This window comes from Peromyscus californicus, unplaced genomic scaffold (assembly GCF_007827085.1).
Source record: "Peromyscus californicus insignis strain IS unplaced genomic scaffold, ASM782708v3 Scaffold_4__1_contigs__length_199733344, whole genome shotgun sequence".
Taxonomy (NCBI): Eukaryota; Metazoa; Chordata; class Mammalia; order Rodentia; family Cricetidae; genus Peromyscus; species Peromyscus californicus.
Window position 1 is genome coordinate 114,910,034 of NW_026294562.1, and position 15,505 is coordinate 114,925,538.

A 15,505-nucleotide genomic window follows, 5' to 3' on the forward strand; every position below is an offset into this window, starting at 1 on the left:
AAAATCTAAATGACTCTGAGATACCATCTGATAGATACACCTGTCAGAATGGTTAAGATCAAAAACACTAATGACAGCTTATGTTGTAGAGGATGTGCAGTAAAGAGAACACTCTTCCACTGTTGTTGGGAGTGCAAACTTTTACAGCCACTTTGGAAATCAATATGGCAGTTTCTCTGAAAATTGGGAATCAAGCTACCTTAAGACCCAGCTATACCAATCTTGGGCATATACCCAAAGGATGCTCAATCATACCACCACAAGGACACTTGTCCTACTATTTTCATAGCAGCATTAATTGTAATATCCAGAACCTGGAAACAACCTAGATGCCCCTCAACCAAAGAATGAATAAAGAAAATGTGGTACATTTACACAATGGATCCACAGCCAAGCACTGGACTGAGCTCCTAGAGTCTTGCTGAAGAAAGGGAAGAAGCATTGCATGAGCCAGGGGCATCATGATAAGGAACCCACAGAGACAGCTGACCTGAGCTCCTGGGAACTCAAGGACTCTAGGCTAACAGTTAGGGAGCATGCATGGTACCAATCTAGGCCCTCTGCATGTGCATGACAGCTGTTTAGCTTTGTCTGTTTAATAAGGCTCCTAGCAGTGAGATCAGAACCTATTCCTGGTGCTTACCTGGATTTTGGGAACCTGTTCCCCATGCTAGATTACCTTGGCCAGCTTTGACACAAGAGAGGAGCTCAGACCTGCCTCAACCTGATATGCAATGCGTTGTTCAAGCCCATGGGAGCCTTGCCCTTTGTGGATGGAGATAGAGGAGGGGGTTAGATAGGAATGGGGGAATGTGAGGAGAGGAAGGAGGGGAAACTGGTTGGTATGTAAAACAAATGAAAAAAAATGTTATTTAAATAAAATAAAAAAAGAAAAGTAATTAATTTTAAAATTAAAAAAGATAAATTCAGTATTTTATTGTACAGTAGGGGATCATAAAAGCTAATCATGCTCCAGAATTTTTAAAGGTTACAGAAATTATTTTGAATATAAATAATCTGTTGTGGGAAAGATGAGTAAAAGCCAAAATGTCTGGTTGAAGCTCAATTGATTTATCTTGTATTTGTCAACAATGCTTTTTTTTTCTTATTCCCACATTAGGAATCTAGAAGAGTAAATTTTTAAATGGAGTTGACTAGAGGAAAGGGAGGGGAGAGCAATATGAATTTCGTAAGAATAATTTTATTCATGTATTAAAAGATATCAAAAATGAATCAGTCCTTTTAATATTGTTCCTTCTCCATGAATAATAACAGAAATAAATTAACACTTGATTAGGATTGGACCATTAGATAGTAACAAGCCTAAAACAGCTATGAGTGTGAAACCTTGTGAAGGGCAGAAAGAAAAAAAATCACTGTCACTCACTTACTTCAAGAGTAATTTTGACACCTCTTCAAGTACAAAAAGAAAAAGAAATTTCAGGTGATCTATTTCTTGACACAACAGATTCTTGTTCACACTCTAATATACCTCCATCAGCATCAATTTGATCTCCAGAAAGGTAACCGGAATTCCTGAAGTGTTGTGGATAGGTTGGGAGGGGGGAAAAATGAAAAGTTTAACTGTAAGCTTGAGAATTGTTCTTCTCATTTTTCCAGGGTTTGCAGTTTCAGCATAATTAAGTGGAAGCTCCAAGAAGAGAAATTTTAATAAATTTAATGAACTCACCAACAGCACAAGGTAATTTCAAAGAGCTCAGTGACAGATTCAGGACACATTCAGATTCAATCTCTAAATTCTCAAAAACTTAATTTTAAAGTCTATGAAAGTCTCTATTCCAATTCATGATTCTTTATTTAATTCTTTTTGATGAAGTTTTACTAAAAGATAAAGAATTACTTTACTTTTAATTTGATTGTCTTTTCATTTTGACTGACATATAAAACCGAAATTTTACATGTTAATGGAGTACTAGGTGATGTTTCAATGTTTACACTGTGCAATATTTAAATGTAGTATCTAACAATTCTTTATGCCAAAAACATTCAAAATCATTTCCTATAGTCATATCTATGAATACCTATTAAACTATCTGCCCTCAGAAATCAGCATCATTAAGTTTTCTACTAAAAATCACTATGTTATATTCAAACGACCCACTTTTTCCTTTCTCTTCATTGCAGATGTGACGCTCCATGGGGAGAAATTTGGAAATCTACATAATACAGAAAGACATGGATATCATGATCATTTACCTGATCAATATTAAGAATATTTTTGCTTTATAATCTTACTCAGGCCAGTCCTACCTGAAGGATGGACTTCATTTGTGCAATGCCCAGCAGGTGCACATTGAAATGGCCTTTGATGGTATATGTAGAAATAGCACATTTCAAGCAATACTTCCTCTTCCCATCTCCATGTAAATTAAAGTATTAAAAGAAAAGATTTCAAGCCCTGACTTTCCCAGTGTTCTCCTATAGTTTTCTAAAATGTATTCCTCCCCCCAAGTTGAATCCTGTACTTTAAACAAACAGTTGCTTGATAAAGGGGCTGTTCTCTGTAGAAAATTAAGATTAAAAATACAGTACTGGTATTCAAGAGAAAATAAAGAATTAAAGAATGCCCAAGGAAACTCCCACTCAAATAATAGTTATTCTCTTCTATAGTTCCTTGAAGAGTCTTGGGAAAATTATGGGAGGGCATCTAATCAATATTAATCAATAATATGTTTCCTTTATACTGTCTGATATATTTTTAATTAAGGAAAATAAGTGAAAACGAACATCAGTCTTTAAACTCTACTCCCTTAGAGAATTTACCCAGAGGTAGACACCATATTCTTTTTACTTTGCTCTCATATAATACATTTCTACCACAGTTTCCCCTCCCTTTACTTCTCCTAGTTCACCTCAGACTTCACCTCTGCCCCAATCCACTCTTCCTCCATTTCCCTTCAGAAAAGACCAGGCCTCACAGTGATATTAACCAAATACGTGTAACAAGGAGTCAATAACTTGTTAAGGAATGAATCAAAATCCTTTCTATACGCAACTATAAAGCACAAGTGAGAAAATTTTAAGAAAATCAAAAGTGCATTAAGGTATCATTTGTTTATGTAAAGCAATACGGGAAATTATAATGTTTTGGTTTCAATTATTCTAAACCTTTGAAATATTCCCTACAAATCCCTTACCTTTTTTGGAGAAAATGAGAAAATGTTTCTAAACTTTGTTGAAGTATAAAACGACAAGAGCGCTAGCATACGCTTGAACAACAACATTGGGAAACTCTGTGTGTCAAAATTTACTTTTTTTTTTTTTTTTTGGTTTTTCGAGACAGGGTTTCTCTGTGTAGCTTTGCGCCTTTCCTGGAACTCACTTGGTAGCCCAGGCTGGCCTCGAACTCACAGAGATCCGCCTGGCTCTGCCTCCCAAGTGCTGGGATTAAAGGCGTGCGCCACCACCGCCAGGCTCAAAATTTACTTTTACAGAGCTATACTGACAAGCATGACACTGGCACAAGACACATGGACACACTAGGGGTGACTGCTGGAAAATTTGGAAAATGACTTCCTTGGTATTTCATTAGAACTCTGAAGAGCATTAAAGAATAGGAATATTTTTTAAAAACTTAAAATGTTTTATTAATTCTTTGAAAGTTTCACACATTGTTTTTTTTTTTTTTTACATTTTTATCCCCCTTCCCTGTCTCCTCCCAGATACCCCCCCAATTCTGTACCCACCCAACTTTGTAGTCTCATTTTTTTAAGACTTCATCAAGTTTCATCAAGTCCCATTAGTGCTGCCTGTATACTCTTAGGTGTGTGGCCATCTACTGGAGGGTAAACAATCTCTCCCACCCACCTGTTCTGAAATACCTGGCAACTGCTTCCCAAAGAGTTGACTCAGGCTTACTACTACTTACAAATGCTCAGCCAATAGCTCAGGCTTATTACTAATTAGCTCTTACATTTTAAGTTAACCTGTAATCCTTATTTATGCTCTGCTACATGGTAGTACCTTTATTAGTATGGCACATTCATCACCTTCTCCCTCTGCATCTGGCTGGTGACTCCTGACTCTACCCTTCTACTTCCCATCATTCTTAGTTTCATCTCCCCACCTCTAATTCCTGCCTGGCTACTAGTCAATGAGCATTTTACTAAACAAATTTAAGTGACAAATATTTGCAGTGTACAAGAGAATTATTCCACAGAATTGGAACATGTTAGATTTACCACAGGCCTAGCATGTTAGATCTCACCTTTAAAAAAAAAAAAAGTGAATCTCCCTCTGCAAGGAACTATCAGTTGTCAATACTTCCCTAACAGTGGGGCTTCATAACCACCTACCGCCTCCATTCTTAGATTTTGTCTAGATTTACCATGTGCAAGTCTTTTGTGTATTCTTACAGTTGCAGTGAATTCATATGTACAACACTAGGCAACAGTACTAGTTTTGTGGTCATCCATTATCTTTAGATCTGACAATGTTTCTGACTCTCTTCTACAATGAGCCTTGGGAGCAGGAGGCATTCTATTGATAGTCCATTGAGGGCTGAACCCTCTACTGTCACTTCTCTGTATCTTTACCAGTTTTGAGTCTCGGTCTGTGTTAATCACCATCTATTCCAAAAAAGAAAAACAAAGCTTCCATTGAGCAATTGTACAGCCACATGTGAGAAGAGAAATTTTGATTCCTGCTTTATACCAATCTCAAGTGAATTTTAAAGGTGAAAACAGAATGGCAAAACCTCTACAAAATAATTCAAAAGATAATTGCTGTGAGTTTTAGATAATTTTTAAGGAGTCAGAAATATAAATCATAAAGATCCTGATATATAAATTGTAATGCATTAAACTTTAAAATATCCATCCAGCAAATAATTCCATTTTAAGAGTAAAAAAGAACAGTGAAATGATAATGGTTTTCATCCATATATCAGGCAAATAGAACACTTAGAATGTTCAATGGATCCCATAAATCAAATAGGAAAAAACAGAAAACCCAACAGAAAAATTGGGCAAATTAATTTATTTTGAAGAGAAGATACCAAAATTATTAACATACACAAAACAGTGTTCAATTTCATACATTAGAGACAAGTAGTTCAAAGCCTTACAAGTTAGAATACACTTGAAATCCCAGAGGTCAGGAGCCAGAGGAAGTGTGGGCTGAATTGTAGAGCTAGAGGAGTACTGGTGTGTTCCTTGTGGAGGCTGAAGGGGGTTTCAAACTTATATACACATTAGAGAGAGAAAACCCATTTTTATACAAACTCACAGCAGAACTGTGGCCTGTGATTGATACCTTTTCATAACCGCAAAATTCACAACAGTGAAAGAGTGGATAAGACTCATTCCCTAGTGAGCAGTTGATGTCAAGACCACAAGATGTGAATGGAAGGATAGCGCCTGCTCCTCTTCCAGTAGATCGGTGTTGGATTCCCAAAAGAGAAGCTGTGTCAGTAGGTTCACAACGAGCCATAGCTTCAGCTCCAGCAGCTCTGATGTCCTCTTCATGCCTCTTTGGGTAACCATATGCACATGAACATAGACACATAAATTAATAAAAAATAAAGAAAAAGAGCATTTGATTAAAAATTCTTCAAGAATGTAATAAAAATACAGTGTTCTGCCTACATGCCAGAGAGGGAACCAGATCGAATTAGAGATGGTTGTAAGCCATCACGTGGTTGCTGGGAATTGAACTCAGGACCCCTGGAAGAGTAGCCAGTGCTCTTAAACTTTGAACCATTCTCCAGCAAAAACCAAAACAAAAGAAATCTATGGTGTGTGTGTGTGTGTGTGTGTGTGTGTGTGTGTGTGTGTGTGTGTGTGTGTGTGTTTGATTTCTACACACTATAAAAATGTGTAAAGCCATACACATAAGAAAAATACCCAGATATCTTAATAGTGATAGTGGTTTTCTGGAAAGATGCATAACTTCAGACACTCGGTGTTCACAAGGGTGACTCTTGTGTGTAAAAAAATTCATCTAGCCATACTTATTATTTGTGAGTTTCTATCTACATGTTCCATTTAAATTAACTATTAATTGAAAGGCCTACTTAAAAATAATAATCAATTGCTGATATATATACTGACCACATATTCTGTTCTCTCCCTCCATCAGTCCACTCTAGACACAAGATTATTTGTTCTTTTTGGCATATCATATGATCTGTTATCAATTCTGTAACTTAAAGGAAGCCATATAATATATATAAGTGGATTTTTTTTGTCCAGTTGTCAGTATTATTTTTAGGAGTGTGTGTGTGTATGTGTGTGTGTGTGTGTGTGTGTGTGTGTGTGTGTGTGTTATGCATGAGTATTACCATTTCAATTCTTTTCTAGGTGAGAGCAAAAAGATTTGATCCATCTTAATTTGGGAAAACACTCTCAAGATATTAATTCAGTCACAGTATATTTTCCCTCATGGTTCAACTAAATGCTCATGAGTTGTAGACAGAATTTTCTGTCCCACCCAGTCCCATAGCCATTCAGTCCAAAATAAATACACAAAGGATTATATTAATTATAAAGTGTTTGACCTATTGCTCAGGCTTATAACTAACTAGTTCTTATGCTTAAATTAACCCATAATTCTTTTCTATGTTTAGCCACATGACTTGGTACCTCTTTTCAGTTCAACATTCTCATCTAACTTCCTCTGCAGCTGGCTGGCAACCCCATCTCTGCCTTTTCTCTTCCCAGAATTCTCCTAGTGTGGTTGCCCTGCCTATACTTCCTGCCTGGCTACTCACCAATCAGCACTTTATTAAACCAATACAAGTGACAAATCTTTACAGTGTACAAGAGCATTATCCCACAACAATGAGTTGAACCAGAAATTAGAGAAATTTCATCAACATGATTAAACAGTTCAGTATATCATGATGCTTTCCATAAATGGTGTCAGGTCCATCCTTATCCACAACTTCTACCTCTTTATGTGCACTTTTTACACAAACCGGACGTGAACTGTGATAATTTTGGGTCATGTCTCAATACTACTAACTTTCTCAGTTTTCTATGTGTATGACATGGATGCTTTGGTATAATTCAGTGCCTGGTAAATCTTATTATTGTATAATCATTATCCTTGCTTATCTTTATAATGTTGCTAAAACTTACCTTTCATCAAGAGTATCCTCTTACCCTATGCTAATAATGTTCTATTGTCTTATTGATAGAGTGAAATTTTTCTATTAAACATATTTTCCATTTACTCAATCACAGATTCTTTGTTACTGAAAACCGATAACACTGGCACAATGTAACACAATCATATAAGTGAGTACATCCCTGGAAATATTACCTGAAATCACCTGCTGCCCATATTATTGAACTCTAATGTTATGATCAGGAACTGGATTTGAAATCGATATTTTTGATCAACTTAAGGGTACTTTCAACACTAAATTCTTTTAATTCACCCTGAAGCTCTTTAATACTAAATGAGTAAACTTTGAAAATAAAGAAAAAAAAAAGCCAGGGAACATGCATTTAATTTTGTTTATACATGATGCTCCTGCACCTGTCTCAGTGTTTAGTTGTACATGTTGAGCAGCACTGACCTAAAGTAGTGATTTTTTTATTTTGATGTGTGATTTTAGCTTGAAAGTAGCTTTTATTCCCCACATCTTTCCACCAAGTATTTCTTAAACATATTTATTATTGCTCTAGTATTTTATTAGCCAATATTTTATCAAACCAATAAATATTGACTTGATCAGACTCTTTTAATAATCATCCCTTCTAAGGGGCAGGGAGTCAGAGGGAAGAGGTCACATGGAGATCATTTGGAGGTCTCCGGTGCTCATTGATAACCTCCATTTTATCACTTTAAAATGATTTGAATAAAAAGCGTAGTGTCTCACAAACATGTTGAGGATGACAATAAAATGGCTATGGCATGTGATGTTAAACTGTTGTCAGGCCACCATCTGGCAAAAAGCAGAGCAAACTTTAGGAAAACGTGAGAACACTGTAGAGAGAGCATTCACCTGTTATATAACTGTCCGGTGTAAGAGTAAGAGGGAGGGGAGGGCACCAAGAAGATAAGGTTCTCTAAATGACCACGATGGACACACTTAGGAACTCACAGAGGCTGAGGCAGTATGCACAGGGCCTGAAAGGGTTTGCCCCAAACGTGATCCTAGAACTGAAAGGAGAAGTGGACACACACCTCCATCCTTAAACCAGAAGTGCTCTCTAGCTGACAATCATTTGCAAAAGGAAAATTTAGATTTCCTCAAGGGGTTCTCACTGGGGAACCAAGCTACTCTTAAGGATGGGCTACATGCCCAGCAGTAGATGGTAGATGGCCAACAGAAGATGAACACAATGACTCTTTGAATGTTCATTTTCTCATAATGCCTTATCAGGGCTTTTCTCTTTTTAAAACATTTCTTATTATCTTCTATTTTGTCTCTCTCTCTCTCTCTCTCTCTCTCTCCACTGTAGGTACTTTTGTATATATTATGGCTTCAAGTTTAGTGCTTTTATGGGGTTCTTGAGTGTGTGAACAAGTGGGTCTCTGTTTCTTGTGATTTCTCTTGGGCTCTTTTCCTTGTTTGTTTGTTTTGTCTTATTCCAATATATTACTTTTGTTATACTATATATTTTAAATTATATTATATTATATTAATTATTCCTTAGATATCTGGTTGTTTTCTAATGAGAGACAAAAAGGAGGGTAGATCTAGATAGGATGGGAGGTAGGTAGGAACAGGAAGGAGAAAAGGGAAGGGAATGTGCAAGCAGGATTTAATATGTGAGAAAAAGACTATTTTTCATTTTTCAATAAAAAAGAATACAATTTAAAAAATTTCCTCCAATAGAAAAATAAAAAAGAAGAGGAAAAAGCATAAATAAATAGAGGAGAAATGGAGTGGACCCCACAGTGCTTCTCCATGTTTAAGAAACACAGGCAAATAATTTACTTTCCTTCTATAACTAAAAGAGACTGTCAACTTCCAAAGCCCTCATAGTCTGAAGTCTTTTAAGTCTCTTACAACTGATGAGAAAAATGTTAAAAGGTGAATTAAATAAGTCAAGAAAACAGGCTGTGACTCTTTCTGTGCTCATATCTTACTGTATCTTAATTATCTTACTACAAAAATTTTGCTCATGTTCCCCTGAGGGTGGGAAATAAATTGCTTTTAAATCTTTTACACGTTGAGAAAAATCTACATCTAAAGTCTTAGTGCTAATACAGAATGCCATTAATTTAGAATTTCAGAGAAACAAGAATGTGACACTAGGTTCTTAGAAATGGGCAATAAAACCTTAATGAATTCTTTTAACTACATAAGCAGTTTTCCTTCAAATTGATTTAAAGATTTATCAGCACTGAGATAGGTGGATATGTGATAGATATATAATGAAAAATAGATGAGATATATAGATGATACATAGATAGGTAGATAGATAGATAGATAGATAGATAGAGAGAGAGAGAGAGAGAGAGAGAGAGAGAGAGAGAGAGAGATGATAGATAGTAGATAGATAGATGATACTTAGAGATAGATAGATAGGTAGATAGATAGATTGATAGATAGATAGATAGGGATAATAGAGAAGATAATGATAGATGATAAAAAATCGAATTTGGCAGATAAGTTTTTTACAAAATATTGATAAAAATATCAACTTCTTGTAATAGTGGCACTACTAAAAATGCAAAATACTGTACGTAGGTTTTTTTGTTTTGTTTTGTTTTGCTTTTTTTACTTTTCGGGGCCTTCCACCCTGCTCCTAAATAAAGAGACTTATTCTTACTTATGATTGCCTGACCTTAGCTTGGCTTGTTTCTAGCCAGCTTTTATAACTTAAATTAACCCTCTTCTCTTCTTCTATGTTATGTCTCTGGTCTTTTTACCTTTTTTTAGTCTATATATTTTTCTTTCCCTCTTACTCCTTGGCTGGCTGAAAGGATGGGTGGATGGCACCTGGCATTCTTCTCTCCTTCTCCTTTTCTCATTCCTCCTGTTTTCTAGATTTGTCCATTTATTCTCTCTATCTCGCAGCCCTACCTATCCATTTCCTCTGCCTAGCTATTGACCATTCAGCTCTTTAGTAGACCAATCAGTTGTTTTAGAAAGGCAAAGTAGCACATCTTTACAGAGTTAAACAAATGCAATATAAAGGAATGCAACACATCTTTGCATCATTAAGCAAATATTTCACAGCATAAACAAACATAGCATACCTTAAAATAATATTGCATGGCATTTCCCCCTTTTTGTTAAAATAAAAATGAAAAGTCTTAACTTTAACATAGTAAAACTATATATAATAAAAACAGTTATGAAGTAAGGATTACATTTACAATATTCAGTTCATTTATGTTTATCAAATTCAGAGAAAGTATTCTATTATCTATGTTAGTGATTCCAATGTTTCATGCCTAATTTACTTTCCATCTTAACTAAGAAAAAATATAACTCTATTTAGTCTTTATACTCATCAAAGAACCCAGAAGGATGTAAAATTAACTTACAACAAAGACATTTGGCTACCTGAACAGTCACCTCTAGGTTCCTCTTCAATAGTGGGTCATCCATCTTCAGCCTATAGGCCTAGAAATTCTGGCAGACTTTTCAGTGAAGCAGGAAATTTGAAGTTCTGTCCTGCCTTGTATTGGCAAAGTTCACCAGTCACTTTCCTCTGTGTCTTGAAGAATATCTGGCAGACTCTTCTGTGAAGCAGGAATTTCATAGGACTGACATGCCTTGTCTTGGCAAAGTTCAACAGTCTTTTTCTTGTGTCTTGCTTGTCCAGTCTATACAGAATACTTTCAACTACTAAGGCAAAATCAGTTTCTTGCCAGAATGGTTAACCTTGCCACATTGAAAGTAAATTCCCTATGGATTTTCTTTGATGTCCATCTATAGGAGGAGTTTTCCTGTCCAGACTACCTGCTCCCAAACAATGGACATGAAGTCTCAATATTTATTATTAATGCTTGGTCAATAGCTCAGGCTTGTTACTAGCTAACTCTAAGACTTAAATTAATCCATATTTCTTATCTATGTTTCATCATGTAGTTTATGGCTTGTTACCTTATTTTCTATCTGTTCTGCTTCCTCAGTGATTGGTTGGTGTCTCCTCTGACTCTGCCCTTCTTTCTCCCAGAGTCTTGTTTGTCTGGCTGTCCCATCTATACTTCCTACCTGGCTACTGGCCTGTCAGCTTTTTATTAATCAATGAAAATACTATATATTCACAGTGTATTGAAGTATTATTCCACAGCATTTCCCCCTTTCTGTCTAATTAAAAAGGAAGGCTTTTTAACTTAGTAAAACTACATATAACAGAACAGTTATTAAGTAAGAACTACAGTTACAATATCCAGTCCATTTGTATTTGACAAAATTAGAGAAAATACTCTAACATCTATCTTATCTTTATGAGTTCAATGTTATCTAATGAAAGGGACATCTATCTGCCTGGACAGTCACCCAATGTTCCTCTGTAATGTTGGGGCATCTAACTCTGGCCAACAGGACTAGCATATCTGAAAGACTTCCAGTGAAGCAGGGAATTCTAAAGTCCTACCTTGCCTTGGCAAAGTTTGGCATTTGCCTTTATTGCATCCTGCTGGTCCAGTTTGGACAGTATATTGTCAATAATTGAGGCAAAGGCAGTGTCTTTGCCCACATGTCTAGTTTTTGTCATAAAGAAAGCAAACTGCATATGGAGTTTCTTTGATGCACATCATCATCTCTAAAGTAGATCTGTGCTGCCAGGAGCAGACGTGTCTCACTGTCTCCAAAAGCTTTAGGCTATTAAACATATTAAATGCCATGTTCTGTATATCTTTAAAGTGATTGAAGTCCATCTATCTATCTAAATATATCTGTGTATGACCTTGAAAACATACCTAACATGACTATAAGTTTGACTATTATAAATAACTATTAATTTGCATTTCTTAATTATACATTACTTTTTTAAATGAGCTGCATACGCACAATACCCCAAACAATAATAGAAATATAATAGAGTACAAGAAAATTAACTTTGCTGGGTGGTGGTGGTGCATGCCTTTAATCCCAGCACTTGGGAGGCAAAGGCAGGCAGATCTCTGTGAGTTCAAGGCCTGCCTGAGCTGTAGAGTGAGTTCCAGGAAAGGCACAAAGCTACACAGAGAAACCCTGTCTTAAAAAAAAGAAAAGAAAAGAAAATTAACTTTAAATTTGTATCAATAAATCAAAATCCATACCAATGTAAAATATTTAAGATAAATAATTTTTTAGATTAAGGTAGTTTCAATAATCTACCTTTTTATCCAATCATTTATTTATCCCTTCTTTTCTTTTTAGAATTAGATACATAAATTTAATCTTCTTTGTTCAGCTTTTTTCCTGACCATTATGAATAGCAACTTGTAACCAATCCCCCTTAAATAATAACAAACATCCATAACCAATATTTGGGAATGTGGATGTTGTTTTCTCTAGATTGCTTCTTGTTATCTGGAGGTCCTGGTAATCTTTGAGAAAACATTGAGAAAATCAGGATAATTGTTAGGTATTAGCTGGAGTAGTCTGTGAAGGTGGATCATCTCAGTCAGCCGTGAAGCTGTTTTGGATGTTGGACCACCTGTTCCATCAGTTTTTATTGTTGTCTGGTTATCTTTTTTTTCTGAAAATAAATAAACTTTTAAAAATAACATACATATCTGCATTAATACAAGTATAGGTTGTGCATTATATACAAGTCAGTTAAAGATTTTTTTGCTATATGTTTGAGCAGGTAAAATATACATCACATGTCTTGTATATTTTAGGTTTATTTCTTTATGTTTGTAGCCAGAATTTTCAGGGAATTTTCCTCAATCATAACTGATTTTCCTTAACCCAGAATGAATCCACAGCTTCTTAATTACTGTAGAAACAAAAGCATAACCTCTCCTCAAAGCAACATACATTTTGACTTAAATTTTGAAGTCAAGATATTTTAAAAATAGATAGGTTGTTTGAATCTAGCAGATTTTATAATCCAGTGCCTCTTAGCAGCCAAAAATTTAAAGACAACACATGATCTGGAGATGATCTGGACCAATGAGGGAAAACCATGTCTTACCAGCAGATGCATATTCATCCAACCTTCCCCCAGGGTGGGGCGGAGGGTATATAAAGCTTGCCTCTTCCTGAATAAACTGAGCTTGTTGAGTCGACATTCTCCCGGAGTCTGTGTGGTTTGACTCTGCGCCTACTTGGCTTCCTCCCCCAAAAGGAACAGCAACACAGGACCCTCTATACTGCATTGTGTCTGGTGTGAAACTGTGAGACTAGGAAGTTGTGTCTGATTTCATTTTTGTGTGTTAGAATGTCTTAAAAGCTTTTTTAGGTCTTATGTGAATCTATACCAGACAGTGGGTGCCACATGTAGGTGGAGTTTTCCTGTCCTGACCACCTGCTCCCAAATGAAAGATATGGAGTCTTAATAGTTATTATAAATGCTTGTCCAATAGCTCAGGCTTGTTATTAGCTAACTCTTACACTTAAATTAACCCTTAAATTACACTTAAATTAAATTTCTTATCTATGTTTCACTATGTGACTTATGGCTTGTTACCTCATTTTCTACACTTCTTGTTTCCTTGGTAACTGATTGGCATCTCCTCTGACTCCCCCCTTCTTCCTCCCAGAGTTCTCTATGGTCTGGTTGTCCCACCTATACTTCCTGCCTGGCTACTTATCTATCGGCTTTTTATTAACCAATGAAAGTATTACATATTCACAGTGTACAGAAGGATTATTCCACAGCACCCATCATCCTTTTATGAAGTAAATTGGTGCTGACAGGAGCAAATGTGTCTCATTGTCATGAAAAACCTTAGGTTATTAAACATCTTAAATACCATCTTCTATAGGTCTTTGAATTATTTAAAAATCATCTATCTAAAATATACCTACTTAACCTAATAGATTAACTACAAAACTCATTTCTTAATTATATATTACATTTTTAAATAAGTTTCGTAAGCGCAATACCTGAGTGAAATATAAATACAGTATAACAAAAATAACTCTAAATTTGTTTCAGTATACCAAAATCCATGCCAATGCAAAATATCTGAGATTAATAGTTGTCTTTTTATTCTAATCCTATGTTCCCCTAAATAATAACAAACATCCATATTCCACCAAATAGCCAACAACCACCCATCCTATCTCTTGGAATGTGGGCATCATCTTCTCTAGACTGCTTCTTGATGTCTGTGGGCAAAGGCATCTTTAGGAATTCCCTCAGAAAATTGAGAAAATGGCCAAGTCCTGGCAAGACCAGCTGTTACCTTTGTTGATATATATCACCTATCAAGATTCAAGAGGTCTTCCCCAATCAAACCCGATACATATTAATCTTGAAGGAATTCACAAACCTCTCATTTCCTGTGGAAACAAAAAGCAAAACCTCTTCTCCAAAGTATTGCATTTTTCAAGTTATATTTTAAAGTTAAGGAATTCTTAAAACATATAGGCTAGTTCATTTTAACAGTCTTTATATCAACAGTCCCATGTCTCTTAGCAACTGTCCTTTGCTTATTAGCAATAAAAAAATTCAATGTCAATACAGCAACATACAGGATCCAGACTCCCTGTGAATTTCCCATCTATACTTGACTTATTCTTTTTTTCTATCACTTTGCTTCTCTCTCTGTAAAGACTATTATTTTTAAACTACTTACTTTTTTCTATGACTGTCTATATCCTTCCTCTATTCTTAACCCTATACACACTGTTAAACATACTGTAACCTGCCTAGAGTTGCCCCCCCCAATCTGGACCTCTTTGACTGAATATCTTTTAGCCTTTGTTTGACTGCATGAGCCTTTACACTGCTAAGTGGCATAGCTAGGACCTCCACAGTTACCTATGGAAGCAGAAGACACTGTGGATCCCTGAACCACACAGATTATCAGTTACCTAATGTAGGTCTTGGGAACTAAACTTGGGTCCTCTGGAAGAACAGAAAGCACTCTTACCTGCTGATATATCTTTTCAACTGCCTTCCCCTTTTAAGGTACATTTTTTTTTTTTTTAGAGTGGAAATGATAATAGGTGTTTGGCAAAGTTAAATAAAGAAACATATTTTATTCCACTGAATGGTAGGATGACTTCTAGAGTTACATTATGTGGAGCATTATTGTCACTGGTTGTACCTCTTTTCAGTCTGCTAATGTCCTATGTGAGAAGTCAGTAACCTGAGATACTCAGAAGATATTGTAAAGCAAATGAGGGAAAGCATATCTGCAATGTCACAAGTTCAAATTGACAGAAGTTAATGTTAGTTGTAATTTAACCTGTTTTAACTCCTTCATACACAGGCCTGAATCTCAGGTACAGAAATACCTACCTGTATTAGTAAGATATTCATTTTAATGGTTAAATAATATTCTAATGTATGCATAAAGCATATTTTATCTATTCATAATCTTGTTGATTGAGCATCCGGGTGATTGCACCCTTAAGTTTCATGAATCATGTTATAACCATTATACTTCCACATGAACATGTTTTTCTTTC

At 35.7% G+C, this 15,505-nt stretch overlaps 1 long non-coding RNA gene across 1 annotated transcript in view; it reads right to left on the minus strand.

Annotated features, from left to right (window-relative positions):
• Window positions 1-4,961: 4,961 nt before the first annotated feature.
• Window positions 4,962-15,505, minus strand: part of LOC128095272 (uncharacterized) — a 36,802-nt gene continuing 26,258 nt past the window's right edge. Inside the window, exon 3 of the long non-coding RNA XR_008213199.1 lies at window positions 4,962-5,490. This is a non-coding gene — a long non-coding RNA (uncharacterized LOC128095272). The remainder of the gene's footprint in view (window positions 5,491-15,505) is intronic.